The sequence below is a fragment of the Myotis daubentonii genome, chromosome 10 (assembly GCF_963259705.1).
Source record: "Myotis daubentonii chromosome 10, mMyoDau2.1, whole genome shotgun sequence".
NCBI lineage: Eukaryota > Metazoa > Chordata > Mammalia > Chiroptera > Vespertilionidae > Myotis > Myotis daubentonii.
Window position 1 is genome coordinate 73238149 of NC_081849.1, and position 19021 is coordinate 73257169.

General features: G+C 41.8%; 1 long non-coding RNA gene and 1 pseudogene across 1 annotated transcript in view; one reads left to right on the forward strand and one right to left on the reverse strand.

Annotated features, from left to right (window-relative positions):
• Positions 1 to 1286: 1286 nt before the first annotated feature.
• On the reverse strand, positions 1287 to 3265 carry LOC132242548 (myosin regulatory light chain 12B-like; annotated as a pseudogene).
• A 667-nt stretch (positions 3266 to 3932) lies between these two features.
• The window catches only part of LOC132211134 (uncharacterized), a 73822-nt gene continuing 58733 nt past the window's right edge, over positions 3933 to 19021 (forward strand). The window contains exon 1 of the long non-coding RNA XR_009447423.1: positions 3933 to 4576. This is a non-coding gene — a long non-coding RNA (uncharacterized LOC132211134). The remainder of the gene's footprint in view (positions 4577 to 19021) is intronic.

The following is a 19021-nucleotide window of genomic DNA, read 5'->3' on the forward strand; positions in this document are numbered from 1 at the left end:
TGTTAGATAGCTTTGTTTTTTCTTTTCAAAGTTCTGTGACAATTTACATTTTTTACCATCAAGATTTAAATAAATAATTTTCCCTACAACCTAGCCAGCAATAAGTAAGTGACTTTTAGATTTCTGCCAATCTCATAGGAATAAAGTAATAATCTACATTTTCCACTCACTAGTAAACTCGCCCAGCTTCCCTGTGTTGGCTATTTGGATTTTCTCTTCATATTTTTGCTCATTACTCTATTGTGGTATTCCTATCCTTGTCAATATGTAAGAGATTTTACATATGGCAGGTAAATCCTAGATGGAAATTTTTTTTCTTAATCTAGGACTTGTCCATTTATCTCTTGCCACACCAAAATGTTGTCATGTTTATGAGAATGCCTTTTCTCCACCCTCACTCTTTTTATCACACTCTTCTTTCCCTACCCTCTTTCCCCACACCTTTCTCTCTATGTGTGCCTGTTTTTCTGCCGGGAGCCGGTCCATCCTTGCTGTTTCAAGGGACCTGGCATATATGGCATACGGTTCTTAATATGTTTGCTCACCTTCTTGGCGCTGTGTTTTAACCAAAGTCACCTCTCCGAGAAAGGTTGAATCCCCAGGTAGGGATTTTCCCCTGAAGTTAGGGAGGGAATAAAACCCCTCAACTAAGTGCCAGGCGGGTAATTAATCCCTTTAACTACGAACAATCATGCTTAAACTACATAATCTTTTCTCCCTGGAATGGAGATAAGAAACGCCCTAACCTTTGTAATAGAGATTGATAGGATTGAATCAACTGGTATAAATACAGTTGTAACAAGACAGAAATACACAGAACTCAGAACACAGAACTAAGGACACAGGGCTTGGAAGACAGGACCAAGAGAGACAGAGCCTAGGCACAGAACCTACACAGAACGTTCTCTAGAGACAGAAGAACTTCGCTGGCGAGAGCATGCCAGAGGATCCTGGACAGGGACTGGCCTCGGAGCTTGGAGGCAAAGCCTGGCCAGAGAGCATGGCAGGGGATCCTGGACTGAACCTGACTGCGGAGATTGGCAGGAGAGCCTGACTAGAACCTGGTGACTGAACCTGACTGGAGAACCTGGACAGAACCTCTCTTGAGATCCTGAGCAGAACCTCTCTGGAGATCCAGACCAGAACTTGGCTGGAGATCCTGGCTAGAGATCCTGGCTAGGCGGCTGATCAACTGAATACTGTCTCCCTGTCATTCCTTCTTCGCCGACTCCGTCCACACCTTTGGGGACCCCTGGACCCGCTGGGGTTGGACCCCGGCATTTTTCTTCCTCTCTGTATGCCTTTCTCTATATATTCTTCTTGGTGTGAGTCTTCTTTTTCTTTCTTTTTCTCTCTTACCCCTCTCACCACTCTCACTTGACTCCTTATTCCCTGCTTTCTAGCTCCATGCAAATACTAATTTCTAGTGCAGAGAGCACTATATTTTTTTTTACTTTGTTACTTGCAAAGACAACTAAACCCAAGAGGTGAGCAGGGCAGCACAATAAGGGGTTAAAGTAATGTGTTTTCAAAGTTGGCTGAATTTGAGATCCCTTGATGAGGAGTTTTTTTATATGTGTTATCCAGCCCACCCTCAGAGATTCCAGTTTGGCAGAAGGCTGTAATATACCAATGGATAATGGATAGCTAGTATTTTTAAATCTCTCCAAGGGATTCCAGTACACCTGCATTAGCGCTGGATCAGAGAGGCCCACTAGACAAATCCAAGCACCGTGCTGGCAGGGTGCTTGGGTGATTGGACAAGCTGGCTGTTACAGTCTCAGATAATTACTTCCAACAACTACCCGTCTCAGCAAAGACTGCATAAGGGGCTCACATGGAGTAGAAGCAATGGTAAAGTAGGTCTGCAGGACCTTATACTCTATCTCAAGTGGCAAAGGAGAGAAAGGTGAGGTTCAACTCAACCTAAGTGTGACTGCAGTGCAGCAAATGGACACAGAGGGGCGGTGTCGCCCCACGTGGCTTCGACGCTCCTGACCCAGATTCCAGGAAGGCTCTGCCTTGGTGAAGTGTTGGCTCACCACTCTACTTCTCACTCTTAGCCCCGGTCCTATACAGCCTGGCTCTCAGATGATTAAAGTTCATATGTCATTTATTGAACATGAATTATCATCAAACATTGTCCTGGGTTATTTCATTTAATCTTTATAGCAACCTGAGGTAGACCTATTATTTCCATTCTACCAGAGAGTAATGGAGGTAATTTCCTAGTGGATAGCAGAGCCAGTCTACTCAAGCCTGCCTGACTCCAACGCAAGCGTTCTTTATATTCAACAACTGCTACTTTACTCGATAACATTTAATTGATCCTGAACATATTAATAAATGCTAATTTACCAATTAATTTATTCATGCAGGCAATTATTTCTTTTTTTCTCCCTTCTTAAACACAGGCATCAGTAAGAATAACTGAGTTAGCTAAGAAGTCTTAAAGCCCATGGTGTGTGTGTTTTTGGGGTGGGGGGGTTCAATTTGTAGATTTTTATTTGTAAATTCTATTTCAACACAATATACAACCTCATCAGTCTGATTATACAAGTGCTAAGGGCAGAAAGATCTAGCATAGATACATTAAATAAAGAGGCAAAGCTGTGAAATTAAGTTGTATGCAGCAGGTCTGTGAGGATGGCGGAAATGTTGGGGAAATAAAACAGAGTAAGACTAAGGAATTGGAAGGTTTTAGCTAAAGTTCTTTCAGTCATCTTTCTCTTTAGCTCCATGTTTAAGGATTCGCATCAACTCAATGTAACTTTGTCAATAGGTGCTTCTCTGTACAGCTTCCTCGTCTGTAAGCCAATCTCCCATTATTGTCAGCAGCTCTCTCAGGTCGTCTTCCCAAATGGTGCCAGTTGCTTCTTCATCAAAGCAAGCAAAAGCATTTCTGCTGACCTCTTCCTGGCCTGTGCCACTTAACTTCTCACCAAGCATCATGAGGAACGTGGTGGGATTCATGGGCCCCTGGAGCTGCATTCATCATGGCATCGAGCTGAGCACCAGCTGGATTCTTCCCTAGAGAAGCAAGCTATCATGCAAATCTTCCTTGTCAGTGAACCATGTCTGTTCTGACCTCTTTAAACTCCTGAACCTGAGGCTGGTCTAACATGGCGAGCACAGTGGATGTTGCATGCTGGGGGTGCTTCTGAGTGGTCTTGGTTTTGCCTGTTTGTTTGACATGGTAGCTGTTTAATTCACCGCCAGACCCTACAGCCTGGGCTGCCCTGCACAAAACAACCCTGCTTGCATTTTAGCAAGTGACTAAAGGAACAAAGAATGAATGTCTGATGGTGAAATAGTAGCCATGGGGTTGCCTACTCCTTACAGCTATGCCTGGTGTCAGTTACACTGAAAGTCTGCAGAAATAATGCAGGATTTTATTTGGCTAACAAGATGTTATTAAAAAATATATAAATCTCAGTAGTTCTAGATGGGACGTTTGCCCTGCAGTTCATCCCAGTCCCCACCATTCCCTTTTCTTTCCATCTTTATTCTTTACTCATCCATGTTATCTGCCCGGTCTCCCTGGGGATGGAGGCACCGGGCTGATGGGTCCTGGTAATGCTATTGGGAGATGAGACCTGCCTTTGGGCCATGAACCTCACCTCCCTTCAAATCCCTTCCCTCTCTCTCCTTGCCTCCAGGTGTTGTCATCTTCATCACACTGGTTGCTCTTTATTACTGGCAGCTCTTAACACCTGCGATGGGTATATCTGTGGGTCTACTCTGCTGCTTCTAGCACCCAGCCCAGCCTTGGGAATGCCAGAGCTAAATTTAACTGCACTGCTTCATCAGATGCTTGGGTATTTTCAGCACCAGTAGCATGGGCTGGCTTAGCTGGAAGTTGCTGAGGGCTGCTGCCAAGTCACAACCAGTGTTTTGGATTGAAATTAGCCTCCAGCTTGTTCAAGGGCTTGATCCCTCCCCCTTCCTTCTTAATCGGAGTTCAGGAGACTGAAGAAGGCAAGGAGTGGCTGAGAGGAAGACAAGAGAAGGCATACCCTGGGGACCCTTTGAATTTGCTTGGTTATTTCTTCCTTCTCTTAGCCAGTCACCTTTACAGCACATGAGTGCTGGAAGGTCCTGAGCTGGAGACCTTACTCTCCAGCTAAGTACGATGAGGGTGACCCACGTGGCCAGGACTACCTCCTGATTGGTAGCTGAGAGGAGGGTATGGTCTGCATTGCACAATGCTGGGCTGCGTGCTGGCCTGTTCTCTCCTGGCCTGCTAGGACTCATTGTTCAGGGAGTGACCGGCCTTGTTCAGAGTGCCAGCATTCTTCATGTGTCATCCAGTGTCCTTTCCTAACCTGAGCATTGGTCAACAGCACTTTGTGCCCAAAAGCTTGGCCCTCAGCCCTCGGAAAGTCCCTAGCTGGTGGGACTGTGGGTTGGTAGTCCCTCTGGCCAAGAGAGCAGTATATGTGCAGAATCACAGGTTTCCAGTGACGGTTACAAATAGAGGAGAGACCTCCAGACCACAGCTCTCACGCTAGACGGGGCTTGGGATCCTCTGTTTGGAACTGCTCTTGTTACAGACGGCAAGCTGCAGCTCTGAAAGGTTGTTTTTTTTTCTTTCCATTTTATTTTCTTTATTGATTAAGGTATTACATATGTGTCCTGATCCCCCCATTGCCTCCCCACCCTCCCACACTCATGCCCTCATCCTCTGGTGTCTGTGTCCATTGGATAGGCTTATATGCATGCATACAAGTCCTTTGGTTGATCTCTTCCCCTTACCCCCGCCCTCCCCTACCTTCCCTCTGTGGTTTGACAGTCTGATCGATGCTTCTCTGTCTCTGGATCTGTTTTTGTTCATCAATTTATGTTGCTCATTGTATTCCACAAATGAGTGAGATCATGTGATATTTATCTTTCTTCCACTGGCTTAATTTGCTTAGCATAATGCTCTCCAGTTCCATCCATGCTGTTGCAAATGATAAGAATTCCTTCTTTTTCATAGAGGACATACTAGTAAGGAAGGCCAAGAGACATATGAAAACATGCTCAAAGTCACTAATCATCTGAGAGATGCAAGTCAAAATGACAATGAGGTACCATCTCACACCTGTCAGAATGGCTATCAACAGATCAACAAATGACAAGTGCGGGTGAGGATGCGGAGAAATAGGAACCCTCGTGCACTGCTGGTGGGAATGCAGATTGGTGCAGCCATTGTGGAGAACAGTATGGAGTTTCCTCAAAAAACTAAAAATGGAACTCCCGTTTGACCCAGTGATCCCACTTCTAGGAATATATCCCAAGAAATCAGAAACATTAGTCAGAAAGGATATATGCACCCCTGTGTTCATAGCAGCACAATTTACCATAGCTAGGATTTGGAAACAGCCTAAGTGCCCATCAGCAGATGAGTGGATTAGAAAGCTGTGGTACATCTACACGATGGAACACTACACTGTAGTAAAAAAGGTTGTTAGTTTTATGTCTGGCTTCTCCCCTGAATCATGTCCTCAGACCTTCGTATTTTTCATGCTAATATTGACAAGAACTAGCAATCAAGACACTATACCAGGCACATTTTAAACACTTTACATGAGTTAATTCATTTAGACCTTATACCAGACCTATCTATGAGGTACACAGTGCTATTGTCCCTGTTTTACAGAAAGGGACCTGGGAACTCAGAGAGGTTAAGTGACTTGCCCAAGGTCACACAGGATTTGGAGCTGGGTGTCCTAGTAACAGAGCTCTTAAATGTGGTGTATACTGCCTCTCATGGTGCCACTGGGACTGCCCGTTTCTTGTCCATCTCTTACATCAGATTGTGAACTACTTGAAGAAAGGGATTTTTTAAAAAAAATTCTGGTAACAAATTTTATTTATTTTTAAAATTAAATTTATTGGGAGTGACAGTGGTTAATAAGATTATATGTTTCAAGCGCACATTTCTATGACACATCATTTGTATATTGCTTTGTGTGCCCACCACCCAAAGTGCAGTCCTCTTCCATAACCATATATTTGACCCCCTTTATTTACCCTTTACACCCTCTTCCTCTTTTAATCAACATACTGTTGTCTTTGTCTATGAGTTTTTGTTTGTTTTTCTTGTTTGTTCATTTGCTGCTTTGTTTTATATTCCACATATGAGTGAAATCAATATGGTTCTTACCTTTTCCCAATCTATGGCTTGTCTTTTCAGAAGTTTTTATTTTAATGAAGTCTAATTTATTAATTTTTTCATTTATGTATCATGCACTTAGATTTATAGCTAAGAAATCTTTGCCCATCATAAGAACAAAGATTTTTCTCCTAGGTTTCCTTCTAGAAGTTTTATAGTTTTTAGGTTTACATTTAGATGTATGGTCAGTTTTGAGTTAACTTTTGAATATGGTATGATGTATGGATCAAAGTTCCCCCCCCCCCTTCTATGCATGTGGATATACAGTTATTTCAGCATCATTTATTGAGAAGATCATCCTTTATCCTCTGAATTACTTTTGCACTTTTGTCGAAAACCAGTTGTCCATACATGTGCGGGTCTATTTCTGGGCTCTTATGCTGTTCCGTTGATCTATTTGTCTGTCTTTACACCAATACCACACTATCTTGATATCTGTGGCTTTATAATAGCATTGAAATCAGGTGGTGGTAATCCTTCAATTTTACTTTTTCCAAGTTGTTTATTCTATACTAGAGGCCCGGTGCACAAAAATTTGTGCACTCGGGGGGCAGGGGGGGTACCTCAGCCCGGCCTGGCCCTCTCGCAGTCTGGGACCCCTCGGGAGATAACGCCCTGCTGGCTTAGGCTTGCTCCTGGGTGGCAGAGGACAGGCCCAATCCCTAGGTGCAGCTCCCGGTCGGGCTCAGAGCAGGGCCGATTGGGGAGTTGGGGCCCCGCCCCCTGTCATGCACAGAGCAGGGCGGATTGGGAGGTTGTGATGTCACCCTCAGTCACGCTCAGGGTAGGGCCGATTGGGGGGTTGGGGCACCACCCCCTGTCACACTCAAGGCAGGGTCGATGGGGAGGTTGTGGTGCCACCCCCTGTCACGCACAGAGCAGGGCCAATCAGGGGGTTGGGGCGCTGCCCCCTGTCACGCACAGAGCAGGGCCGATCAGGGGGTTGGGGAGCTCCCCCCTGTCACGCACAGAGCAGGGTCAATCAGGGGGTTGGGGAGCTCTCCCCTGTCACACACAGAGCAGGGTTGATCAGGGGGTTGGGGCGCCGCCACTGTCACACTCAGGGCAGGGCCGATGGAGAGGTTATGGCTCTACCCCATCACACACAGAGCAGGGCCCATGGGGGAGCGGGGTTGGGGCGCCGCCCTCTATCACCCACAGAGCAGGGCCGATCAGGGTGTTGGGGCGCTGCACCCTGTCAACAGAGCTGCAGGTTGATCAGGGGGTTGGGGAGCTCCCCGCATCAGGCACAGAGCAGGGCTGATCAGGGGGTTGGGGTGCCTTCCCCTGTCACGAACAGAGCAGGGCCGATAGGGAGGTTGTGGCCCCGCCCCCTGTCACACACAGAGCCGCAGGGCGATCAGGGGGTTTGGGTGCTGCCCCCTGTCATGCTGATACCGGTGCCAGGAGGCCTCGTGGTTCCGCTGATCCCGGTGCTGGGAGGCATATTACCCTTTTACTATATAGGATAGAGGCCTGGTGCATGGGTGGGGGCCGGCGGGTTTGCCCTGAAGGGTGTCCCGGATCAGGGTGGGGGTCCCCACTGGGGTGCCTGGCCAGCCTGAATGAGGGGATGATGGCTGCTTGCAGCTGGTCACACACCCTTCAGGGTGGGGGTCCCCACTGGGGTGCCTGGCCAGTCTGGGTGAGGGGCTGAGGGCTGTTTTCAGGCTGGGACTGAAGCTCCCAACTGCTCCTTTTTTTCTTTTTTATTCTGGGCCAGCTTTAGCTCTGAGGCTTGGCTCCAGCTCTGAGGCCTCAGCTGCTGAAAACAGGTATCTGGTTTGTTTCGGTTCTATAATCGAAACTCTGTATCAACTCCAGCTCTGAGATCCCAGCTCTCTGAAAGCTGGTTTCTGGGGTTTTGTTTAGCTTCTATATTTGTTATAATGTTTTTTAAACTGCAAGCTCAGATGCTGGCAAGGCAGGCGGGGAATGTTGCAGTCCTCTGTCACTGAAGCAAGCAAGCCTCATGTTCAGTTAAAGCTGCCTGGCTGCTGGCCGCCATCTTGGCTGGCAGTTAATTTGCATATCGCCCTGATTAGCCAATGGGAAGGGTAGCGGTCGTACGCCAATTACCATGTTTCTCTTTTATTAGATAGGATCATTTGCATTTCTGTATGAATTCAGTCTTTCCGTGTTATGTATGATGCTAGCGATAGGTTTTTCATAGATGCTCTTTATCTAATTAAGAAAGTTTCCTTCTATTACTAGTTTGCTCAGAGGTTTTTTTTTTTTTATCAGAAATAATATTGGATTCGCTGAAACCGGTTTGGCTCAGTGGATAGAGCGTCGGCCTGCGGACTGAGGGGTCCCGGGTTCGATTCCGGTCAAGGGCATGTACCTGGGTTGTGGGCATATCCCCAGTAGGAGATGTGCAGGAGGCAGCTGATCGATGTTTCTCTCTCATCGATGTTTCTAGCTCTCTATCTCTCTCCCTTCCTCTCTGTAAAAAATCAATAAAATATATTAAAAAGAGAGAAATAATATTGGATTAAATGCATTTTATGCATCTATTGGGATAATTATGTGGATTTTTCATTTTAGCTTATTAATATGGTGAATTATATTTATAAAACATTGACTCTTTTAAAAAAATATATTTTTTTATTTCAGAGAGGAAGGGAGAGGGAGAGAGAGATAGAAATATCAATGATGAAAGAGAATCATTAATTGACTGCATCCTGCATGTTCCCTACTAGGGATTGAACCTGCAACCCGGACATGTGCCCTTGACCAGAATCGTACCTGGGACCCTTCAGTCCACAGGCCGATGCTCTATCCATTGAGCCAAACCAGCCAGGGCTTAATTAACTCTTAATGTTAAATTAACCTTGCTCTATTGGGATTAACCCCCCCCCACCACCACCCCTTGGTCATGATGTATTATCCATTTAAAATAGGCAGTTGTCTTTTAACCAAATAACTTATATGCATATATGTATAACCTGTGGACACAACATAATGTGATGAAGGCCTGGGGTGGGGAAGCAGGTGTGGGGTGGAGGAGATCAATGGGGGGGAAAGGAGACATCTGTAATACTTCCAACAGTAAAGATAAAATTTTTTTAAAAGAGTTAAATAAGAAAAAAACCTTACCAATGTAGTTATCATTTCCACAGCTGTTCAATCTTTCATATGGATCCGCATTTCCATTTGGTATCATTTTTGTTCCTTTCCTTCCTTTTCTCTTTCTTTCCTTCCCAAAGAACTGCTGATGAGTTTTTCCTACTTTTATACATCGCAAGGAAGGTCTTAATTTCACTTACATTTTTGAAAGAGATTTTCACAGTGTATAGGCAATTTTTTTCTTACAGTAATGTATAATTGTTGCTCTATTGTTGGCTCACGTTGTTTCTAAGAAAAACTTGCCATCATGCTTATCTTTGCTCTTATGAGTGTCTTTTTCCACTGTCTGGTTATAATATTTTCCCTTTTGCACTGGTTTTCAGAATTTGATATATCATGTGCCTTGGTATAATTTCATGTTTTCTGTGCTTATGCAAGGAGTTTGTGGAACCTCTTGAATCTGTTTATAACTTTTATCAAACATTTCTAAATTGCAGCTGTGATTTATTCACATATTTTCTGTTTCTCCCTCTCTTTTCTCTCCTTTGGAGATTCTAATTATGTTTATATTAGGCTACCTAATGTTTTCCAAAAGTCCAGTGATGCTCTGTTTGTTTATATTTGAGTTTTCTCTCTGTGTTATATTTTAGACCCCTGCTACTGCTATCTTTAAATTCAATCATCTTTTTTTCCCTATAGTGTTTAATCTGCTTTTAATTCTACCTAGTGCATTTTTATCACAAATATTGTAATTTTCATCTCTGGAAGTTGGGTCTTTTAAAAGTATTTATCATGTTGGCCTGCTGGGTTAGCTCAGTTGGTTTGAGTGTCATCCCTATATGCCAAGGTTTTGGGTTTGATCCCGGGTCAAGGCACATACAATCATCCAATGAATACGTACATCAATGGGACAACAAGTTGATGTCTCTCTCTCTCTCTCCCTCTCTTTTCCTCTCTCCCTCTAAAAATCAATTAATAGATAAATAAATTGTTAAAATATTTCTCATGTCTCTACTTAGCATGTCCAATATTTCTTCCAGCCTTCTGAAGTTATTATAGTTATAATAACTGTTTTAATGTCCTGTCTGCTAATTCTAGCATTTGTATCAATTCTGGGTTGCCTTCCAATTGATTGGTTTTTCTCCTTATAATGGACTGTAGTTTTGTTTCTTTGCATGTCTTGTGACTTTTTTTTTTAATCCTCACCCAAGGAAAAGTTTGTTTGTTTTTAAGGAACAATCACTACCTTTAAATATATATATTTTATTGATTTCAGAGAGGAAAGAAGATGGAGAGAGAGAGAAACATCAATGATGAGAGAGAATCATTGATCAGCTGCCTCCTGTACTCCCTCTACTGGGAATTGAGCTCACAACCTGGGCATATGCCCTTGACTGGAATTGAACCCGGGACCCTTCACTCCCCAGGCCAAAGCTCTATCCACTGAGCCAAACTGTCTAGGGCAAGGATATGTTTTTATTGATGAGAGAGAGAGAGAGAGAGAGAGAGAGAGAGAGAGAGAGAGAGAGAGAGAGAGAGAAACATTGATGTGAAAGAGAAACATTGATCAGTTGCTTCCCATATGTGCCCCAACTGGGGATTGAACCCACAACCTTTTTGGTGTACAGGACAATGCGCCAACCAATTGAGCCACTTGGCTGGGAGCATGTCTAGTGTTTTTTTGATTGGATGCTAGATTTAAAAAATTTTACCTTTTTGGGTAATGGATATTTTTATGTTTTTATAAATATTCTAGAGCTTTGTTCTGGGATACAGTTAATTTATTTGGAATAGTTTGGACCTTTTAAAGCTTCCTTTTAAAAGTTCTTAGGGAGAGCTGGACTGTTTTTAGTTTAAGGTTAATTACTCCTTACTACCAATGCATGACACTTTTGAGGATCTACCACATATCCATGAATTACATATTTTCTAGTCTGCTTGGAAGTAACAGACACTAACCTGGTGTCCACATGTATACTAGGTACTGTTTCCTTTGTTTCTTTCTTTCTTTTTTTTAAGATCACTTCTTTTTTTAAAAAATCTATTTTACTGATTTTTTTACAGAGAGGAAGGGAGAGGGATAGAGAGTTGAGAGAAACATCAATCAGCTGCCTCCTGCACACTCCCTACTGAGTATGTGCCCGCAACCAAGGTACATGCCCTTGATGGAATTGAACCTGGGACCCTTGAGTCCGCAGGCCGATGCTCTATCCTAATGATTCTTAAATTTTGTCCTGTGTCCCTTTAAAAATCAGTTTACTAGCTTAAAGCTGTGGCTCATATACTAGGTGTTTTTCAATAGGTTTATCTCTATTATACTAATATTACATCATTGTTTCTTTAGCCAAGGGCTTCTGTTGGCACTTGTAAGAGCATGTGCTCTTATCCTTGTGTGTTTCTAGATTTTAGAATCTGTTGATATGTTGTTGGCTTTGCAACTCCCATAAACTCAAAGGCTCATTTCTCCTTTCACTGAACTTTTAAAACTCTTTAGGGTCCTCTGAAGATACGGCAGCCTGCCTTACAATTTTCGATTTAATTCAAGTCAACAGATTTCTCGAATATCTCTGTGCTGAGCTCTGAGGGCACAGAGGATAAAGACAGTTCTTGCCTTCTTGGGCTCTGGGTGGAGCCAGGGAGATTGTTGGAAAGCATGGCATAGCCAAAGGGACAGAGACAACTTGTGGGGCAGGCGGAGCTGGAGGCTGCAGCAGGAGGTGGGATGGTTTTGTCCCATGTGAGGGAAGAGATTTCCCTGGAAGGTGAAGTCTGAGGTGGGCTTGACCAAGTGCAGCAGGGTTTGGGGGTGGGTGGGAATCACGGCTCATACTTTAGAAGTTGCTTTTCTAGAGGAAACCTCTGCACAGAGCAGACCATTTCTCATCTCACTCGCCTTTGTGTAGCCTGCAGTGCTTTGCTCGGAGCAGACACTCAGTAAATACACTTTGAATAAATATATGTTCACATTTATACACACGGATTTATTATTTCTCTTTTTTTCCCTTGGAGGTTTTCTTTAAAGTGGGGCAATTAGGACTAGATTCAGGTACCAGGAGGAAGTCTCTGATCTCACAGTGACTGCAGGCTGGCACGTAGCTGTGGAGAAGGGACATAACTTCCGTTTCTTTGCACATTGATTTGCTTGTTGTAAGATGAAAGCATTTCCTTCTTTTCCTCATTCTTGGTTTTTATCAAACTTTTGACTGCTCCTAGCATCTTCCTGGTGAGAACATGTGTAGGGGACTAATAATGGGACATTGCAAAGTGGATTAACACAGAGATCCAAATGGCCAGATATTTGGTTTACCTCTATAAATAGATATTTATGCTCTATTTCTATTTACCGTATTAAGTCCTCATTTATCCTGGGAAAATATATTTTTGTATTGTTTTATAGTTTACAAAGCATATTTCATCCATGAAGATCTTATTGCTCTGTAAGGGAAGATATTTGTATTTGATTTGACAGTTAAGAAACCTGAGCTTGGGCTATTTCTTGAGATCGCTTGGCTGGTACTTGACAAGAGTCATGTCCAGGGTCTTGCTTTCTGACTCTTAGAACCAGGATTTGCTTCCCCAAATGAACTGACTATGAAACTGCAGTAAACCCACAAATCTCAGTAGGGAAATCAATTGTGTTCTAATTTCTAAGTACTTGAACAAAGGAGAAATTGAAATACATATAAAATTTAAATTTAAAAAGCCACTAACATTGAATACTAACTACGTGCTAGACTTTGAATACATATATTATCTCATTTAATCCTCCCATAATCCTAAGAAGTGGGTCACTATAGTCATTTCCCATGTTTATAGATGAAGAAAGGGCTTCTAAAGGTTAAAGAAAAAGTCAAAAGTCACATGGTGAATAGCAGAGCTATATTTGAACTCAAGTCTGCTGAATGCCAGACTTAAGGGCTTAACCACTCGTGCAACTGTCAAGCAGGAGCCATCAAAGGCCAGAAGAACATAGAAGAACCATGATAAATAATGTTTACTGCGTGTTCCCTCTGTGTAAACATAGTGCTATATGGTTTACATGCAATTTCTCATTTGCTCCTTACAACAAACCTGTGGAAGAGGATGAGCCACTGCTTCAGTTTTACAGATGGTACAGCTGAAGCACTGAGAAGTGCAGTATCTTGCTCAGGTTCACATAGTAAGTGGCAGAGCTGGGATCAGAATCCAAGAAATACTTTGCTCAGAATCTGGATACTTCCAGTCTGTCTAATGCTTTAACCAGTCTTTTCTCATCTGTTTTGGTCCAAGGCAAGGGTGGGGGAAGAGTGAGGGAGGTTAGATTGTTAAAGGTGCTCGGGACTCTTGGGCATGTCCAGGGAGCACATCACGCCACTTTGGGCAAGCTGGAAATAAGCAAACTTTGACTACAAGAAAAGAAACCATTTAATAGGGACTTTCTACAAGGACTTTGGCATTGGGAGAGTTGTCTGGAAAATACCACATTATTGGCTTGAGAACAGTAAATATGCTTCAGAGATTTTCACTGTAAGGTAGGGGTTTAGACAAGTTAGAAGTGTGTTTACTGCCATGGGTCTGAAGAGAGAACAAGGTTGGGTTAAGTAGCTATTAATAACAGTTGACTATAAGGAAAAACAACCATAGGCTGTGGATGCCATAGTCTGCTCATCAGGCTAATATGTGCTACTTGTTTATTTTGTATTACTGTTACTGGTTTCAGGCACGCAGAATTAGGTTAATCATAATCCTTGCTTTATAGCACATTGTCTACACTGGACCTTGTGACTGGTTTATACTGATTATTGTTTTTAAAAATTCTTATTTTAACCCACAATTAAGTGAGAACATATTCTAATATGTGCTCCTGGGTACTCTGGACCCGGGGCTATAGCTCTGGCACTTGGTTTATCTGTGAAATCTTTCCCACATTCTGGACATGAAACTAGGAGGAAATGGCTCTGGAGAGTCAGCCCTGAGCCCCAGAATGCGGTGCCATTGGTAAGCAGCTCCTCTCCTTCCCAGCAGGGGTTAAGTGTTAGGGGCAGCGTCAGCCGCAGGCTTGGTGAGAGCATGGTATTCATGGCATCCTCCCCAAATTCCAAGGAGAGAAAACAAACAAGTGATCCTTTTCTAGGAAAAGGAAGGCCATGTTCCCATGTTCCAGTGTCCTGTGAATCTCATAATCACCATTCCTCTGCCAGGTAAAAAAGTTGCTCACACTCTCAACCCTTTTTCTTGGGAGGGCCAGTTGGGGTGAGGCCAGCAGAGCAGCTTCTAATGGGAAAATTGGGGAGCCTGCACTCTCTCCCCCCATCATTGGCCTGGTTAGAAATCCTGTAATTGGGCAGTTACAGGGAGAAGCTGAGGTGGCTTTAGAGAAAAATCTCTTTCCAAACCACCCACCTAGAAGACTTTCATACTTGTCTCTTTTTTCCTTATCATAATTTCTTTCTGTTTCTATGGAAAACATATTTGCTCCTTCCTCCCTACCACCAAAGTGGATTTTAATTGTGAAACCAAAGTGGGACTGGGCATTTTGTGTTTCTAGTGGTTGAGGTCATTGTTAAGACTATTCCTCTATGAAAGGCATTTGGGTTACATTTTTTTTTTTTTTTGGCTGTCCCTAGTTTGGCAGCACATTGCAGTGGGCAAGAATATGAGCTCTGCAGTTGTAGTGACTGGTTTCAAGTTCTAGCTTCATATACTAGCACATTTGAAGACAAATTTCGGCAACACATTTCACTGTGCTTAATGTTAGTCCTTATTTATGAGATAATGGTAACTACATAAAATTGTTATGAAGATTAATTCAGACCTCCTTTGTAATACATTTAGTACAGCTCTTGGCAAGTAGAAAGCACTCAGTAAATGTTAGTTACTGACAGAGAAAGACAAGTATCACATGATCTTACTCATGTGGAATCTAATGAACAAAATAAACTGATGAACAAAATAGATCCAAAGACATAGAAGCATAGAACAGAATGTGGAATCTCAGAGGGAAGGCAGAGGTGGGTAGGTGGGGAGGGATCAACCAAAGAACTTGTATGCATATATTCATAACCCATGGACACAGACAATAAGGTGAAGGCCTGGGGTGGCAGGAGTGGGGGCTTGAAGGGGCCAATGGGGGAAAAGGGGACATATGTAATATGTTCAACAATAAAAATTAAAAAATAAAAATAAAAAATAAATGTTACTGATATTATTATAAAACATATCTTAATATACTTATATTTTTATTTCTCCTGGCTGAATACCCTGAAGTAGGATTTTTTGAGTCCAAGTGTGTGTGCATTATACATTTTAATACATGGTGCCTGATTACTATCTAAAAAGTTTGCAGTGGTTGCTCTGGCCTGTGTTGCTAAGTGGTTAGAGCATCAGCCCATGCACTAAAGAGTTGCAGGTTCGATTTCCAGTCAAGGGCAAGTATGTGGGCTGCAGATGTGATCCCAGACCACAGTTGGGACGTGTGCAGGAGGCAACCAATCAATGTGTCTCTCTCACATCAATGTTTCTCTCTCTCTCTCCCCAATCTCTCTTCCCCTGCCTTTCTTCCTTCCACTCTCTAAAAATCAATGGGAAAAATGTCCTCAGGTGAGGATTAACAACAACAACAAAGAAGTTTGCAATAGTCAGTTGGTTAGAGCACTGTCCCCATATGCCAAGGTTGTGGGTTCAATCTCCAGTCATGGCACATAAAAGAAGCAACCAATAAATGCACAAATAAGTGGAATAAGAAATCAATGTCTGCCCCTGTCCACCCCCCCTCCCTCTCCGGTGCCTGCCTTCCTTTCTCTCTCTCTCTCTCTCAATCAATTTTTTAAAAAAGTTTGCTGCAATTTATCATCCTACTATTAGTGAACAGGAGTGGTCTTCTTCCCCAAACTTAACCAACATAGGATTAGGAATCATTTAAATTTTGGCCATAATGGGTAATGATGGGTAGAAATGATTTTCTTATTTTAATTTGCATCTTCCTGACTTCTAAAGAAAGATGTACCTATACATAGATTTATTGGCTATTTTCAGATTGTTTGTCCTCTAACTCTGAACAGTCTATGCCTATTTCTAGCCTTTGTCATGGGATTTTACAAATATTTTTATTTGAGTAAATATTACTAATTTATACGATCTCTCCATGAATTAAGGATATTTACCTATGTTGAAAATATTTTTTCTCATTATGTTTGTTTTCCATTTATTTTGTGATCTTTGCCATACTGCCATTTACATTTTTCATGTAGACCAATGTAACCATTTTCCTTTATGTCTTTTGTGTATCCTGTTATTTTTCAAAGACGTTTTAGTGCCATGTATATGCTAGAATCATGCTGTTCTTCTCATTTCATTATAGCAGTGACTCAATTTTCTGTGGGCATCAGAATCATTTGTGTTGAACACATTGAAATCTTACCCCTCAATGTGATGGTTTTAAGAGACTGGGCCTTTGGGAGGTGATTAGGTTGTGAGGGTGAATCCCTCCTGAATGGGATAGGTGCTCTTATTGAAAAAGACGCCAGACCTACTTCAAAAAGGAAGAAAAAATGGTAATAAATTATCTAACTCTACAATTTAAAGAATTAGAAAGAGAACAACAAGAAAAGCCCAGAGTGAGCAGAAGGATGGAGATAATAAAGATCAGAGCAGAAATAAATGACATAGAGACCAAAAAACAATACAAAAGATCAATGAAACCAAGAGCTGGTTCTTTGAAAGGATAAAAAAGATTGATGAACCTCTAGCCAGGCTCACCAAAAAGTAAAGAGAGAGGACCCAAATAAACAAAATCAGAAATGATAGCGGCAAATAACAACAGACCCCACAGAAATACAAAGCACTGTAAAAAAAAAAAAATACTGTGAACAACTCTGTTCCAACAAACTATACAACCTAGAGGAAATGGACATATTCCTAGAAAAATACAATCTTCCAAAACTCTATCAGGAAAAATCTAAAAATCTCAATAGGCTGATAACTATGGAGGAAATGGAAGCAGTCATCAAAAAGCGTCAAGCAAACAAAAGCCTGGGGCCAGATGGCTTCACAGGGGAGTTTTACCAAACATTCAGAGAACTAAAACCTATCCTCCTCAGACTATTCCAAAAAATTCAAGAGGAAGCAACACTCCAAGCTCATTCTATGAAGCCAGCATTACTAATACCAAAACCAGATAAAGACAACACAAAGAAAGAGAATTACAGGCCAATATCCCTCATGAACATAGATGCTAAAATCCTCAACAAAATACTAGCAAATTGGATCCAGCATTACATCAGAAAGAGCATACACCATGACCAAGTAGGATTTATCCCGGGCATGCAAGGATGGTACAATATCCACAAATCAATAAACGTGTTACATCACATAAACAAATTGAAAGATAAAAATCACAGTCGTATCAATTGATGCAGAAAAAGCATTTGACAAAATCCAACACCCTTTCTTGATAAAAACCCTTAGCAAGGTGGGAATAGAGGGATCATACCTCAACATAATGAAAGCCTTATATTGACAAACCTACAGCCAACATCATACTCAATGGGCAAAAACTAATACCATTTCACCTAAGAACAGGAACAAGACAGGGATGCCCACTTTCACCACTCCTGTTCGACATAGTACTGGAAGTGCTAGCCATAGCAATTAGACAAGAAGAAGATATAAAAGGCATCCAAATTGGAAAAGAAGAAGTAAAACTGTCATTATTCACAGATGACATGATACTGTACAATAGAAAACCCTAAAGACTCCATCAGAAAATTATTAGACTTAATAAATGAATTCGGCAATGTAGCACGATACAAAATTAACGCCCAGAAATCTATGGCATTTCTATACTAGTACACCAATAGTGAACTTACAGAAAGATTTTTTAAAAAATACCATTTACTATTGCACCAAAAAAATTAAGATACCTAGGAATAAACTTAACTAAGGAGGTAAAAGACCTGTACTCAGAAAACTACAGGATACTGAAAAAAGAGATAGAGGAAGACATACTAAACATTATTAAAATGTCCATACTACCCAAAGCAATCTATAGATTCAATGCACTCCTCATTAAAATACCAATGGCATATTTCACAGACCTAGAACGAACTCTCCAAAAATTCATCTGGCATAAAAAGAGACCCCTGAATAGCTGCAGCAATCCTGAGAAAGAAGAACAAAGTAGGAGGGATCTCAATACCAGATAACAAGCTGTATTACAAAGCCACTGTTCTCAAAACTGTCTGGTACTGGCACAAGAACAGACATATAGACCAATGGAATAGAATAGAGAACCCAGAAATTGACCCAAACCACTATGCTCAATTAATATTTGCCCATTTTTTAAAATTGGGTTGTTTATCTTCCTTTTGTTAAGTTGTATGAGTTCCCTATAAATGTTGGAGATTAAACCCTTATCGGAGATAACATTGGCAAATATGTTCTCCCATGCAGTGGGCTTTCTTGTTGTTTTGTTGATGGTTTCTTTGCTGTACAGAAGCTTTTTATTTTGATATAAAAAGGAAATGGACATATTTGGTTGAATATAGAACCATATTATCTAGTTGTAGAGTTAGATAATTTAATACCATTGTCATGGGATTTTACAAATATTTTTATTTGAGTAAATATTACTAATTTATAAGAACTAATTTATAATTTATAAGATTTTTCCTGATTGAGTTTTGGAAGGTTATATTTTTCTAGGAATATGTCCATTTCCTCTAGTCCTATTTGTTTATTTTCTCTTTAGTTTCCATTGCCCTAGGTCAGGAGCTGTATCAATGAAGATATTGCTTCAGCATATGTCTGAGATTTTGC